The sequence below is a fragment of the Rhynchophorus ferrugineus genome, unplaced genomic scaffold (assembly GCF_030347505.1).
Source record: "Rhynchophorus ferrugineus isolate W39M unplaced genomic scaffold, kcgeb_rfMv2 rfM3, whole genome shotgun sequence".
Classification (NCBI taxonomy): domain Eukaryota; kingdom Metazoa; phylum Arthropoda; class Insecta; order Coleoptera; family Curculionidae; genus Rhynchophorus; species Rhynchophorus ferrugineus.
In genome coordinates this window covers 3,926,250-3,940,961 of record NW_027472582.1, presented here as the reverse complement: position 1 = coordinate 3,940,961, position 14,712 = coordinate 3,926,250, and the positions used below count along the sequence as shown (strand labels likewise).

Genomic DNA, 14,712 nt, shown 5'->3' with positions numbered 1-14,712 from the left:
CTAATCAACCCCTGCTAGTAAACTGGAAGATGACGCCTAAACTTGTATATAATTGCACTTTTCATTGTTAACTATTGAATTATTAGAAAGCATTTTTGTTGTTTGATAAATTAGTTTATGGATGAATAAAAATAAGATGAAATTAACAGTGTTTGGGTAAATTTCAAAATATCAATTTCAACCATCAACTTCTTGCAATTAAATTGAATTAACATAGAAAATATGAACGGCCACCCTCAAATATTTATATGTAGTTGTACCCAAAAAAAGCCAGCCATTAGTAAAATAATAATATTCAATGCCCCAAAAAAGATTATTTTTTCAATTTAGGATCAATTACTTTTGTGTGTATCTACGATTATTTCCGTTTAACTCATATTAGGTTATTGTAAGTATTTTCATAAAAAATATCTATTAGTGAAAATGCTAAATATTAGTATTGGAGGTATCAATGTATATAACTGTTAAACAATCTAACATGAACACTAGATATTTCTCTACATAATGTAGGAGTTTTTAATTTAGCACTATAGAGCTATTCTGTGTATAAAAACGATCACTCAAAATTGTATTTTTGCCATTCACACAACTCTAAACACGTTGGTGCGTCTCCGTCGTATAGCAGTTGTCATGATTCAATGATTTCAATGATTTAGAAATAGTGATTTTGGTGTCAATGATAAAATAAATCCTAGAAGACAAAAATGGTTGGAAGATAATGAATTCAAAAATTTATTGGCATCCAGGTCAAATTTTCAAAAAAACAAAAATATGACAAAAATTGATTAATCTAACTATCAAATGAAATGGTTTTGGCATTTCTCTGCATAAAATGAATTTTTCTATTTAACATTATAGAGTTATTCAATGTATACAGACGCTAAACATACAACAGACAAATTTCTTGGCGTTCATTACTTTTGTTGTTTCATTTAAAGTAAAATGCTGCTGAAAATTATCAAACACTTCAACAAAGTTATTACTTATGTTAATGAGTCTTAGTCATATCCCTATTATGGATTATCGGTTTTAGTTTCAATGATTTAAGAGCGATAATTTTGATGTGAATGGCTATAAAGACAAAATTTAATGGACGAAAATTCTCGCTCGCTCGATTTATAGCTAATGTCGATAAGAAAGCCATCCATACAAAAAAAAAGAATGTCAAATCCGACCAAGAAATTCATCTGAGTCAAAACCAGATTGGCTGTCTTCGGGGAATATCACAAAGTTGCCCATTGTCCAGCAGATAGAATGCGGAGGACGGAGGTTCGGAGCCCACAATAAGCAATAGATCCAGTCATAAAAACATCCGAGATATTAACGTGACTAATATCAATATACATATGCATAAACCACACAAATTTATCGAAGATTTATGATAACTTTGATTGCGGTCAATCATTTAATACTATTTCCGCATAATTTCCAGTTTACCTAACCAAACAAAAACAATACCAGCAAATACAAACAAGAATTAGTTTATATTGTGTAAGAGATGCAGTCATTTGTTTAAATATATATAGCCGTATCTTAATCCGATAACAAAATATCGAAAATATAGCATCTACAAACTCTACCTTATCAACTAAGGTGTATTTTTATCTATTTGTAATATAACTGCAAAATACACATGGTGATGCTTTAATGACTAATAGGAACAAAACTCAGACATAAAGAATGAAAGTGAAGGAGAATAAATCAGTACATATTTATTTTACCTAGAGGCAAACTGTCCATATAACAATGAATATGAAAAATACCATTAACCCATACCATAACAATGCAAAGTAGCTTTCATTGAAAAGTGTATATAACACAAAAGAAAAAAAACTGAAATTAAAAGACAAATAAAAATATATTGGTTATTTGGAAGAAGATCTATAGTCTTTTCAAAGTTATTTTGCACATAAGTCATTTAAATTTGTGACATCAAAACGTCGCAATATTGTTGCATCAACTCTGAGTTTTAGTTCAGTTCGGCTTTGACATACATCAACATTCTAATCTAAATAAAATAATTCGACAAAAATATCAAATATAATTTATTATTTATAAAAAAATAGAAAATAAAATTTCAAACATTATACTACATCTAAAAAACTACAGTTAATTATACAGCCACAATAGTTTATAGGTTAGAGTTATAACCTCTTATCACTATTGCTTTCAAATATTTTGCATACGTCTGACAACCGGACGACGTTGACAGGCTCATTCGTTTACGTGTTCGAACTAATCAGACAGCATTGTGTCTCTTTTTAAGTAGAATAAAATGAGAAGGAAAATGAAAGGTCTGATCCTAAAACGAATTTACAAATTGCTGCTGAACTGAATGATATCCAAATGTTTTTACTGTAAGGACACTGTAACACTGTACTGAAGGACACAAGAACTAACCATAAAAGGTAAATATACTCTCTAATGAAAGTAAAATCTATTATTTGGATATACAATTGTTAATTAGGTGGATTAGGCCTACAGCAACAGTACAACTACTTACGCGCCGAGAGCTGTAACTCATAGATAGTATGAAAAAGAGTTCAATGTAATTATAATCAAACACAACCCTAACCCACAAACTATTATAACTATGCACTTAATTGTAGTTGTAAGTCCTTCCATAATATACACATTGTTTACTGTTAAAATAAATTTTATTTGATAATACTATTTTTGTTTAATTGTTTTATTTAGATTAGAATTTTGTTGTATGTCAAAGCCAAACTGAACTAAAACTCAAAGTTGGTACGGCAACATTGCGACGTTTTGACATCAATACAAAATTTAGATGACGTTAATACAAAATAACTTTGGACAGACTATAGCTTTAAGTTGCTATAGAGAAGTTTTTTTTTTAATTTAAAATGAATCGGCAACGGCTTATAATAATATATCAATACAAATCTTAAGAAGCTAACAATGTTTAAATTATTAATTGTATATTAAATAATTTCTAAAAACCTTACTTAAACAAAATCGGTCGGAAAAATATGTTTGAACGCCACAACCACAATAGAAAAAATTCTTACCGAAACCTTGAGGTACAAAATCCGATCTAAACACGGTCACAGACCTTCTTAAACTGAAGAACAAGGCATCGAAACCATCACTATATAACAGTAAACATTTACCTGTATATTAGACCTTAATAGAGTATAATATAATCCCTACCTCTACACAAAGTACCTACGCTAGTACCACCCGTTATCTGAAAAAATATTTCAGGTAGACTTTATTTGTTATAAATTACTTTTCGGAATGTAAGCCGAATTATCTTATTCACAATCACAAGAGATAAAAAATAATCAGTCTCGTTTAGATTAAGACGGTCAATTATTGTTTTTAACTATCGGTACACAAAAATGGAAAACGTACCTTTCGAATGAATAGATATCTGTAGTTAGTTGGCTTGGTATCGGGACTATTGTAAACGGCGTTCAAATGTTTTTGTCTTCTGCTCGTCTGCTAATCAATATATCACGTGCTATGGTCGTATTGGTTATATCGTTGATATTTCCACGTGTAAACCCTCGAACAAAAGTGTTTATCTAAATTATTTATCAACAATCAATAGTTTTAAAATATTTCGTTTCACTGAATAATATTTTTAAATTCCCTGTTGTTAATCGAAAGGTAATAAAACAACTTATTCATGATATTCAATACTTGACCTAATTATTAATAACTAATATGTACTTTAAAATGTTAAAATATAATTCAGAGTTTTCAATAATTTTCAGTAACTTTATATGATAATCTAATGAATAAATATAGAGTAAAAATAAAACAAAATAGCGAATGTACAAGAATGTGGGGTAGACATTTGATTATAACAGGTCAATTGAAAAATCCCCGGCCTGCCATAATAAAACATATTTTTTTGGCAAAATTAGTTTTTTTATTCAGTATAATTCCCTTCAAGGGTGATAGACTGACTATAGCGACCCTTCAACTATTCGATACCATTTTTGTAGCACGATTTGTTCTTCGCTTCAAAATAGGCCTCAGTTTCGGTGATGACCTCTTCAGTCGACGAAGATTTCTTCCCAGCGAGAGTCCTTTTGAGAGCTGAGAACAGGAAATAATCGCTGGGCGCCACATCTGGAGAATTCAGTGGACCAGTAAGCAGTAAGCCCAGTTCATGGATTATTGCCATCGTTTTCACTGACTTGTGACACGGTGCATTATCTTGGTGAAGCAGCACTTATTTTCTCGGCGATTTCGTCCTTTAAACGGTCCAATAACGCTATGTAATAGTCGCTGTTGATGGTGCTTCCTTTTTCAAGGTAGTTAATGAAAACTATTCCATGCGCATCCCAAAACGCAGACGCCATAAACTTGCCAGCCGACTGTTGTGTTTTCCCACGCTTTGGAGCGAGCTCATCGTGTGCCCATCATGAAATGATGGAGCCACGTTTCATCCATTGTCACATATCGACGCAAAAACTCGGATTTATTACGCTTGATCATCTTCAAACAATAGTGAGCTCGCGCGGCACCCAATTTTGACAGAGCTATCTCATATTAAAATATTCGTGAATGATATGATGTACACGTTCAGTTAATATCCTCAGAGTATCTGCTGTTTCATTCAATTTCAATTTACGATCATTCAAAATAATTTTGTGGATTCTTTAAATGTTTTCGTCGGTAACAACCGCTTTTGGGCGTCCATTACGTTCACCGTCTTCGGTGGTCATTTCACCACGTCTAAACTTAGCATACCAATCCTCGATGGTTCCCTCAAAATACTGTAATTCACAAACCAATAATCCGAGAACTGTCAAATTTATGCACACATCTTATTTATATATAAATGAATTACTGGTCATTAGTCTCATTAAAAGTCGAGAACGATTATACCGATATGGCTAAACTTTGTTTTGAAATATTTATGGAAGTCTGGGGAAGGTTTATATGGGGAGAAAATATTGAATTTTTACCGGAAAAAAGCGAAAGCAACCGTTTTTCGTCATTGTCGTCAATAGTTTCAGTGTCAAAAAAGATCGACATTTTTGTTGATTGTCAAATATCTATAGGTGAGTTTGAAAATTTATTTTGTAACCCAAGTCACCTGTTAACCGCGCTGATGACTAGCGAGAGACAGAAAATGATAACAGTGTAATGGCTTAGAATGCAACGAGTTCATGCACATCAAATACAACAGTGAGCAAGACACAATAAAATTAAATGACTCTGCAGATACAGTATACACTATACAAGTTAATGTGGTTTCATTCGCTTCAACATTCGGATTTTCTGTGTGTTGTCCAGTATTTATTGTTTATTAGTGTTTATTATTAGTATTTAGTTGTTATGATTCAGTAAACTTCTTTCATGTCTTGACGCGATATCTTGGGTAACTTAAGAAGTTTTTTCTGGCATCGTTGGATTATAAGTTGGTTTGACTTAAACAAGACTTTCCTTTTGATTATTGGTCAAGTTGGGAATATCTTCCAACTAATCAGTGCAGTTCTTAAACATCTGCTTTGCCCTTTGTTTAACATGATTTGCAACAAATTCCAACAATAATTATAGTTCGATAATATTGTCCATAGGCAAGAGTGCAACATCCAACAAGTAGAACCTTTTCAGTCACGCCAGTAACCAGACTGGGTCTATTACTTGTTATTGCCGGTCTATTTTGCAACCATTAACATCGACGGATATCTGCAGTAAAAGTTTAATTAGTGTTTAATTAATTCGTAACACATTCTTATTTCAAAGAATATCCAAAGAGTGTAATAAACGAATGAACATAATCCTGAGAAGATTCTATTTGCAAAGAAAATGAAATAAATCCTCAGAAAAATATTATTGTAAGCAGATTTTTTAAAGAAATATCTAGAGGTAAGCAGAAAAGCATCTAGAAAAAAGATCTAGTGAAATAAAATATCCAAATTTAATTTTATGATCTAATAACCTATGCGTTTTCTTCACAGGCCCAAAATATTATGTTTGCTTTTGAAATTTAGGACTATACTTTTAGATGTATTTGCTGTAACAATAAAAACGCATAAATCTGCCTGCATTCTAAGAAACTGAGGACATCACCTCATCGACCAATTTCACAGTATTCACCTTCCACGAATCTCATTTATCTACAATAACCTACTAAATTACAGTACTGCGTTTAGGTCTATTTTACAGTTATGTATTGACACAGACACTGGTCAAAATTTCGAGAAAAAGCACCAAAATAACACCGATCGATCACCTGCGACTTATATTTTGCTGAGAATGTTTGTCTAAGTTTTCATACAGTAGAGACACTGAAGTTTATGATATGCATCACAGTTCAACTACTTAATGTCTTACGCCGCAGCTAATTTAAATTTCACAAAAATAAAAAGAAAATAGAAATATGTTCATTTCTTGTGGATAGACGAGCCAAACTCTTCAACTATTTCAGCTCTGATTGTTCGGTGTTGAGGTTTTTAGATATAAAATGTACTTTACTATGGTAGGCCGGGGACTTTTCAATTGAACTGTTACTTTAAAAGACTCATTTAGCATCTCCAGTTAGTAAAATATTTCGACATTTTTAATGCATATTATTTTTTTATCCAGATTATGTAGGAATTTTTATAGCATTAAAATTTTTTATTATGTATTTTTTAATCTCATCTTAGCATCAAGGGTCGTCGCAAACTGCGCATTATCTGTTTCCTATTTGTCAATTTAATGCGTACATACTAATCCCCATTGCTTTTAAAACGCCAGATTCGGTTGATAAATATGCCAATCAAATAAATACAAAAGTGCAATGAAATTCTGTTCCAAAATTATCTACTAACAATCCATTTTATGTTTATAATGAATTAAACATTCCAGATGAATTGCAATTTCCACTATACTTTTTACGTTTAAAGGATTATGTTCATTTGTAAAGTTTATCATGTTTTGAGTTTAACATAGCATAAGTAAACGCAGTACCTCTTTCAACAATACTATCACTATAGCGATATATTTAATGTATTTAATAACAACTGCTGAAGGAGGATAACTCCTTTTCTGTACACATTTCAATTACTATAAATCTTAGCCAACAATGGTGACGAACCCCCAAAAGCCGAATCCAAACGCCAAAAAACATGAACTCAGGCTTTCTTTGCGATTGTACTAAATCATTTGTAATACACCACGACACTTTGGTCCCACCAAACACACAGCATTGTCTCAGGACCAAAACGATTTTGCCTTGGAGTCGATCGAACGGCTTCACTAGGTGATAACCATGATTAATTGCATTTGAAGTTTTCAAAATAAATCTACTTTTCATCACCAGTCACTATTCGATGCAGAAATAACTTCCTATCATACCATACATATCATATACATAGGTTTTTCATTTACTTATCATTCATTTAATGTGGCAACCATCTTCCCATCTTTTAGATTTTCCCCATTACTCGTAATCCGTCGCTTATTGTTTTTTGGGCGACATTTAACCCTTCTGCTTCCAGTTTAGGTTGGGTCTTCACCCAATAACTTTTCAACGAAATTCCTATATCTGAATTTTCGAAACCACGCCTCATATGTTTATAAAGTTATTGGGTCCGCACCGTATGTTTCTATTGGTAAACGATGAATTTCAGAGACGTTTTTCTTTCGAATAAATAAGAAAAATAATACTTGCCGCAAATGCATGTTTTCAGACTTGAATATTGAAATTTTCGAAGAGGTATGACGGTGTTACTTTCACAAAATATAACATGTATAGCTTTGAAGCTTGATGTCAGTAGAATAAAATAACATATCTATCAAATTATAAGATAACCAACAATGAATTTCCGGTATAGCTGGTATATTCAACAAATAAAAGAAAGCAACTCGGTTATACACTTTTCAGTTGCTATAAACCGTAGCTAGTCATGATAACAAACCACCAAAAACCGAACCAAAACCAAAATTCAAACATCACATAGACGCAGACCTTCGTTGAGGTCATACAGTTTAATAGCCCAAAATCCGATAGTAAAAATGTACAGATATACTTCTCTAAAATATTGTATTATGAAGCGTGATTCTATATATTGTTTATCGGGCAGTATTATAATTCACGACTTCAACTGTCAATCACATATCAACTTTGTATATATCAAGAAGTAAATACACGCCAAACAGTTTAAAAGTTATTAGTAAACTATCTGAAGATATCTCAGCTGAAGAACACACCAGCTATAATAGCGAATAAAAATCTAAAGCCAAAATATGTATCTATATACCAAACCAAAATTAGAAGATTTGCTGTCAACTAAATCAGTTAAGTTTTTTGTATCCCTTATACACAACTCTAACTATAAGAAAGTAATAATTTACCATAACGTGTAGTTAATACATTAATAAAAGTATTAATGAGGTAAGTTATTTATGTTATGTTTATTGATGATAATTCCTAAAGTTTATTATCTCAGATGTCAACTATAATCTTCACAACTAAACATATTTAAAAATAAACAATTACAAAAAATAATCGCGTTATATACTAAAAATATTTCTTTCTTTTAATTGACCATATTTTTTCTATTTTCAATTATTTTAGCTTACAATAATGTCATAATTACAAAGTCATTTCCTTTACAGACTAAATGGTAGAATGTAAGATAAGGGTTCAGTTTATATCACCTTATACTCAGAACTTTTAATGTAAAGATACGAGGGTAGATTAAAAAGTAACACATACACGTTTCTAGAATATGAAGAAGAACAAAAAAATTGGTCAAAAAGTATGTTAAAATTTATTTTTTAATTTTTTAACAGTAATCACACGTCTGTTGCATATTTCATCAACAATTAAAGTTCTTCGAAGCTCGTTCCAAGACTCCAAGTAGACATAAAAGCCTATGATTTCTAGTAGAAATCACTTTTTCAGTGGATAAAAACTCTAACAAATGTTGGCAAAACTAAAACGACTCAATATACAGAACGTTAATACCTTGTTTGGTACCTGTTAAGTTATATGTCATAACTATAGTAAATATTTTAATATCCTTATCTGAAAAGAGATAGTTGATAAAACGACCTGATTTACTTGTCTAAATCGCAAGATGATGACTTGTAAAATAAAAATAAATATTCTTGGGTAATAAAACTGTTGAATTCCGCTAAAAGATGTTGTACTTTACACTGTCACCTATTTGGATCTATGTAAACATCTATTAACACTAATTGTTTCTAAAAGTTCAATATAATGCACACATCCTGGAGCAGTGATGATGTAGAATATCATAGCTGTATTTTCGTGGTAGAAGGAGAAGCGATATTTGAAGGCCAATTATCACATAATAAATACGTAAATTCCTATTTTCTATATGTAAATTAAGAATTTGTAACAAGAAACAGAATTAGGAAAATATTTTCCCTATTAAATATACAATTTAGGTGATATAAACATATATTAAACTTAACTGTAAACTGCAATAATAATTAGCAAATATTTTAAGAGCAATTATCACTTAAAATATAGGCAAATAAATCGTTTTCATTGATGAATTCCTTGAAACACGCGCGTTCTTCCAGTTCATAGTGAAACAACCACGTAATATTTCTAGAAAATTCTCTATCATGAAGACGGAGTGACTTCAAGATTTAACTGTGAGTTTGTGATATGCCATGGAGCATTATCTCCTAGCTTTGTGTATATAGAATCGTTGTATACTTTCCAGCATACTTATGTTCGGTCACATATTCCATCCATTCATTATATCATATATTATGTTATTTAACCGTTATATTCACCAAATCTTTTTTCATCTTGAACTTGGGATTCCTAAGTCGCCTAAGGGGCAACTCGTTATACAGAGACATAAAGATTGACATCCTATATTCTCCTAGTAAAATAACCATTATACTTTTATTCTAGTATCATTATTTTCTTACCGAACATTATCAGATATTGCACTATAGGCTTAAGTTCACCTAATAAAATTTATATTACCTTATTTTGTTTCCAGTGCCGACAATGTACGTAATTATTGCACTAAAATCACATTCTATTACTTTATGGCCCTGTGTGCTCTTTAGTGGTAACGTGCGATAACACAATGTCAATACATAAAGGTGTTTGCGTATATTAACTACACAAAATGTATTTAAAATGTCTACATTCCTTACTGCACCTGCCCTTGATTGATATATCAAGCAATTATCATTTAAACAAATATTAAAATGGCATGACTCGGTTATTACGGCTATAAAATATTTTAAACACCAACGAATATACACCTTAGTAAACAAGTGGTTAGTAAACACATAGTGGAATGACTTGTAGGAAAAGTACTACCCGCATGGAAAAAGAAAAAAAATGTCGAAATCGCCACAAAAATGCAAGATCTCACCAGAATGCTTAATATATAATATTTTCAACATTTCATAATGAATACATAATACGCCTTAAATATATCAATATGATCCTAAAATAAAACAAGTATATGGAAAGTAATAAAATCTCGCTGCCTCCTCTTGGTAGCGATTTCCAGTTCCAGAAATTAGAAAGTTTAAAAATATTAAATAACAGCTTATTAAAATCAATTTTTACAAGCAGGAGGCAATTTTTTCACGGATTACCTCCTAACTTACTTAAGTACTTAAGTACGAAATTGTTGATTTTCTAGTGGTACTGGGAGTTCTCACAACCTGGAGTAAAAATTATCAAGCCCTATGGAGAAACCTTATGTTATACTATGTCCTCATGCAGGAATTAAATAATAAGCACAATATATATCATATACTTATCAGGTTTTTATATACTTTATATGCATTAGAAAATTAATCTATCGATTAAAATTTTTTTATTTAATTATAATCTAATTCTAATTCTATTAATTCATCTACATCTATTTCTAATGCTGCAATGATCTTCACAATCAATTTATAGTTAGGCTCAGAATCCTACCCACTTATAGTTTTGATCATATTCCACAGCATCTACTTACCATCATCTCAATTAAGCCCATTTTCATTCAAAAATGTATAAAGATTGCTCAATTTATAAAGACTGTCTTGAAGGATTTAGTACCAAAAAAGGCGTATCATATTTCAAAGAAAATCATCAATTTCTAGCTATTATCATTGTATTATCCGAAAAATACTCAGAAAGGTCTTATGTTACTTAGAAAACAATCTAAAAAGTAATATGTGTTCCTAAAGGAAACAGTAATATATATTTTGAAACTATACCATGGTAAACAGGTTTTTCTTGTACCAGAAATTTCAAATTTGTTTACATTATTACTTAGTAATCTTCATCCGATTAACTGTCATTTCTCAGACAAATTACACAAAAACATTAAATCCCCTTCATTTTCGTTGTTATATGCTATGCTGTGTTTTTCATGGTAACTCATGAAGATCCCGCCCTACAAATACACCTATATTAAATACAAATGTGTTTGAAAAGATGGCGTATAAAAGTCAATGAAACAAAATCTAGTCATACAATTTTTACGCTCCGTAGAAGTAGATGTCCACCAATTTATATCAATAATTGTCAACTCCCGCAAGCAGTGGACGCCAAATATCTTCGTATGCACCTAGATCGACGACTAATTTGGAAGAAGCACATATTCGGAAAAAGGTAAAAACTTGGACTTAACCTCAACCAAATGCATTGGTTTATCGGGCGCCCAACCAAGTTATCATTAGATAACAAGATATTACTTCATAAATCGAAACTCTATTTTATCATATGAAATCCAACTATGGGAACCGCTAGCAAGTCTAAGATTATCCATCATACAACGGTTTCAAAATAAAATGTTGCGTGCTATTGTCGATGTTTCGTACTATGTTTCAAATGAAACGATACAACGCGATATTCCTCTAGAACCAATAACGAGTTTAACTCAACGTGTTTGTGTGAAGTACTTCGAAAGAGTATCAGTGCATCTCAATACATTCGCAAATCAGCTTAATATGCGAAGGGACAGTGAAGTGCGTTGTTTAGTCTACTATTACATACGATCTGATTATTGGACATATATAGACTTTAGAATAAAACTAATTTATCGAAATCGTATTTTATACAGGAGATCAATTAATTAAGTGATTTTCTACATGCCATGTATTTATAATATGAACATAACAAATACTTATTGACCTTTCAGCAGATTATGGAACTGCTAAGAATAATAATAAAATGCCCACTCAGTTTTTACTGAGAATTTACAGCGGCCAATGCCTTAAGAAGTCCACATTTATATTTCTAGTTATAATTTACGTCTATTACTCTATAGAGTCTATGTTTCGTTAACTAATTTATAATCATAAAAAATTATTTTATTTTAAGTTATAGAATAATAAAAACTTTCAAATAATCACTCACTTCGCAATCGTTTTGAAATCTTTGCGGCAAATTGATTGTACAATTTTCAAAAATACAATAACTCATCAATAACAGGCCAATTGAAAAGTGAGGCAAAATTAGTTTTTTTTATTCAACATAATTCCCTTCAAGGATGTTACACTGTTTGTAGCGACCCTGCAACATTTTTATACCATTTTTGTAGTACTATTTGTCATTTCTTTCAAAATAGGCCCCTGTTTCGGCAATCACCTCTAGAGAATACGGTAGATGAGGAAGCAATTAGAAGCCCAATTCATGGATTTTTGCCATACTTTTTACTGACTTGTGACAGGATGCATTGTCGTGGTGAAGAAGTACTTTTTTTTCTTCAAATGCGGCCGTTTTTTCGGCGACTTCATCCTTCAAACGGTCCAATAATGCTATTTCATAGTCACTGTTGATGGTCCTTCCTTTTTCAAGATAGTCAATGAAAATTATTCCATGCGCATGCCGAAACCCAAACGCCGTAACCTTGCCAGCCGACTATTTCGTTTTCCCATGCTTTGGAGCGGGTTTATCTTGTGTTCGGAGTGAAATGATGAAACCATGTTTCAACTATTGTCACATATCGACGCAAAAACTCGAGTTTATTACGCTTGATCATCCTCAAACACTGCTCCGAATAATCAACTCGTTGTTTTTGGTTAAAAGTGAGCTCGCGCGGCGCCCATTTTACACAGAGCTTTCTCATACCCAAATATTCGTGAATGATATTATGTACACGTTCAGTTTATATCTTTAGAGTGTCTGCTATTGCATTCAATTTCAATTTACGGTCATTCAAAATCATTCTGTGGATTTTTTAAATGTTTTCGTCGGTAACAACCTCTTTTGGTCGTCCACTGCGTTCACCGTCTTCGGTGCTCATTTCACCGCATCTAAACTTAGCATACCAATCCTTGATAGTTGATTTTCCTGGGGCAGTTTCCGGAAACTCGGCATCAAGCCAAATTTTTGCTTCAACTTTTTTTTTGCTTTCAAAAAGCAATATTTTATCAACACGCGAAATTCCTTTTTATCCATTTTTTTCACAATAACAAAAGTTGCTTCACTCAAAATGCTATAGTTCGTAAGCTAATGATTCGACAACTGTCAAATTTATACACACACCTTTCGAGGGTTAGGACTAACTAAAAAAATATATGGATTTAATCCTAATAACGCCATCTATCTGTCAGGCCGGGGAATTTTCAGTTGACCTGTTAGAAAAAATAAAAATTGGCATCAAAAATTATGTTATAAGGAAAAATCCAAAACAACACTACCACACTTTTGAAATTCCTTCAGCCATATTATTTAGATGTTCTTTTGTAAGCAAAATAAAAGAAAATATGCAATAACAAACTGCGCATTAGTGACTTAAAAAAAACTAATAACTAAAAAGTCACGTAATGAGTCATCAAATGTCCGCTTAATTGCATGTTAATGATAATTAAAGTGTTAAACGCTAAGTAAACATTTTTAGATATCTAGATAAGTGTTAGACAATACTTGTACGGGAAGTACACTTCACAATAACATGTTCGTTCTTAATTATTATATATAGATGTTAAACTCGAAAGTAAGGTGTTTTTTCATATTTTTTCAACTGATTTCGGAAAAGGAGGAAGTTCTATATTCGGCAGTATATACATATATATATTTCTTCGTCAATAATGAACCGTTTTTCAAAATTCTATTTTTATTCGAAAGAGTGCATTTCCGAGGTGGTCCCATTGGAACCAGGTTATGATCTGATAGGGGGAAGAGGGGAAAATCGATCCCTCAAATTTGAACGGCACGTACAAAGTTTGCACATATTTTTTTATCCAAAATAATTAGATATTTGTGTAATTGTTATGTTATGTTATCGCTGACCTGATGTGTCGGAACATCGTAAGTCGTTCAGTGTAAAAGCTATTCAGTTTACTTTTTAAGCACTAGCCATAGCATATAAAACCTCGTAGAAATATTGAAACTGTTTCTATGGTGTAATGGTAAGAGCGTTCAACACCCAAACGTAGGTCGCGGGTTCGAGTCGGAGACAATAACTTTTTGTTGTTCCAGTTTATGAAAATTAATGAACCATAACATGTTTTTAACTCTGGTTTGAAAATCACCTTCTAAAGAACTTGGAGGAATAACCAGATATTGTTATGGACAATGTACCATAATACACTGGTGGAGAAGATCCCAACAAGTCTATCGACAAAGGCTGAAATTAATAAATTATTTATGTAATGAAAATATTCAATCCAATCGAATTGTTATGACTTGTGGCAAAGCATTATTACAATAGATATGCAGGTCGAAAAGAATATAGTGGGCTATAGTTCGACACAATAAATAACTGAAATAAACAAACAAATAAAATAAACAAAATA

The 14,712-nt window shown here is 31.7% G+C and overlaps 1 long non-coding RNA gene across 3 annotated transcripts in view; it reads right to left on the bottom strand.

Moving 5' to 3' along the window:
* LOC143192523 (uncharacterized) overlaps positions 1-3,533 on the bottom strand; it is a 42,231-nt gene extending 38,698 nt beyond the window's left edge. Inside the window, exons 1-2 of one of the 3 annotated variants that reach the window (XR_013004797.1) lie at positions 3,175-3,248; positions 3,033-3,112 (exon numbers count right to left, since the gene is read on the bottom strand). This is a non-coding gene — a long non-coding RNA (uncharacterized LOC143192523). Of the gene's footprint in view, positions 1-3,032; positions 3,113-3,174; positions 3,284-3,378 lie in introns of those variants that run through there. The other 2 variants (XR_013004796.1, XR_013004798.1) reach the window with 2 other exon arrangements.
* Positions 3,534-14,712: the final 11,179 nt, after the last annotated feature.